Raw genomic sequence first — 2,397 nt, 5'->3', positions numbered from 1 at the left:
AATCAATAGGATTCTGTAGCCAGTCTGTTTTCATTAAGAGTTTTGTAAAGCTGCTCTTGTCTCACAGATGGACAGAAGCTCCTTTGACCTGGGTGCTGTGACACACCAGGCTACAGCTGTGCAAACTTCTATCCTCCCAATGTGGGAGTGTCTATTGTCACTGGAGCAGGCAGGGAAGGAGGTTGAACATGTGCTCACTGAGAGAACATTCTTCCTGTTGCATGGTGCAGACAGGAACACGTACCAACATGTGTTGGTTCATCATACAGTGATGAATGGCTTATTATAATTAGTGATAACTTTCATCGCTAATTATGTTTTTGTGTTTCAACCCAGAACAAACTCGGAACTTGTGGACACTCAAGCGCAGTTTCAAACGTCAGCTGGACTGACTTTAATACAAATGTGATAATAATCATGTAATAATTGATCACATTAATCTGAAAGCTGCCTTGATTGACCAGCTGTTGCTGATCTGACCATTGCAGATTACCTCATCATCGCCCGTTTGCACAAGCCGAAGCGAGACGGCTCTTTTAATCCGAACTCATCACACGTGTAAAAGTCATTTTTTTAGCAGACAGAGTTAATGGTGTAAAGACAAAGTCCATCAGGAGGCAAGTCTCGCCACTCAGCGACCATTTTGGAAAAGCCTTGAGGCAAGATTTCAGCAGTCAGTGGGTCATAACTGCATTTATAAAACCTTGAGTAAAAAAAGTTTTATGACTTTGACAAAAAAGTTTTAAAAAGCGTTTCTCCTTGAAAGTACTGATGCAGTACATGGTAAACGGCCTGTATTTGTATAGCACTTCACACAACCAGTCATTCACACACTGGTGATGGCAGCTACATCGTAGCCACAGCCACCCTGGGGCGCACTGACAGAGGCGAGGCTGCCGGACACTGGCGCCACCGGGCCCTCTGACCACCACCAGTAGGCGGTAGGTGAAGTGTCTCATTCAAGGACACAATGACCGAGACTGTCCAAGCCGGGGCTCGAACCGGCAACCTTCCGATTACAAGGCGAACTCCCAACTCTTGAGCCACGATCGCCTCATGCATGGAGTTCCACAATGAGCAGCTTCATTTCCCCTCATCCACTGAATACATGCTGCGATGTTATAAAAAACAAAAAACAGTAAGTCAAAATAAAATCGAGAAAGTACTCGTTGGTGTGTGGTATGCATCATCTCAACAAGATTATTTTGATTTCTGTATTTTTCCATGTCTTCACATCGTTGGGTTGCTTTCAGGCCAAGTCTGGGACGAACAACATGATTCACTGAGAGCCACGTCTGCTCCTTATGTCTCTGCTGAAGGGACGTTTTTTTAAAAATCGTTATCTTTTCCTCAGCTTAAAACACTAGTTTTTGGAGCCCAACTAGAAAACCAGAACCATGGTTAACAGGCATCTCTTGGTGTCTTGATGTGGTTGGTTTGGCTTGATGCAGACAGCAAAAGACACTGTGCGTTATCTCTGTAACACCAGCACTGCGGTACAGGAAGCCCCTGGACGAGAGCATGCTGGGATATTGTAAGATATTAACATTGAAAATGAAGGAAATCTGTTATTTGCCCGTGTAAGTCTTTGCTTTTATCTGGCCCTCTGTGTGCGACTTGATTGAGTAATTACAAATCTTGTAGTTTAATACTAGTCAGGATAATATTGATTATCTGTACTATGATGTATGTCATATTTTTTTAAAAGCCAGATGAAACATAATTGCAGGAGGGTTTTTATTAGAAAAGGTAGACTCTGCTCAGATAAGATCATTTCCTCTCATAAGAAGAGCCTGAAGCAGCTGAGAGAGGCTCTGCAGCGAGCACAGTGTGAGCACCCTTAAAGAAGCATTTTAAAGCTCTGCAGCTCCTGAGAGATGAAGGGAGACACGTGGCAGGTTGACTCCTGTGTTCCTTTACGCTCGGCTTCATTTGAGAATCTAAAAGGAGTGTTTTATTCCGGTGTGATGTGAACATCATCCCTCTCCCTTTCATACAGACATTTTAACATTAGAGTCTGACTGTAGGCTCAGCGGGACGTCAGCGCCGTGAACTTTGCCACAGGAGGTTATGGTTCTGTCAATTTAATTACACGAGACAATGGTGGGTCCAGCAGCCGTCTCCCCACAGTCTGCTGCTGCCTCTGTCAGCAGGAGGAGAGCCCAACGTCTGCCTGGACCACAGCCCTGACATTTAAAAATTCTGTATGGGCACACTCGTGTGTGTGTGTGTGTGTGTGTGTGTGTGAAGAAGTGAAGCCTATTCTCTAGGCTAATGAAGAAGGCTGACAGGGTTTTTAGCTTCTGGACTCCGGAGAGGCTGGAGGCTGAACACTGTGACACTAATTGCAGGTATATAGTCACTGAGTGGACCAATCACAGCTCATTATCTGTGCTC

Source organism: Pundamilia nyererei, unplaced genomic scaffold (assembly GCF_000239375.1).
Source record: "Pundamilia nyererei isolate P.nyererei 1_Seehausen unplaced genomic scaffold, PunNye1.0 scaffold00061, whole genome shotgun sequence".
In the NCBI taxonomy this organism is placed as follows: domain Eukaryota; kingdom Metazoa; phylum Chordata; class Actinopteri; order Cichliformes; family Cichlidae; genus Pundamilia; species Pundamilia nyererei.
The sequence above is the reverse complement of the archived record's forward strand: the minus strand, read 5'-3'. Positions refer to the sequence as shown.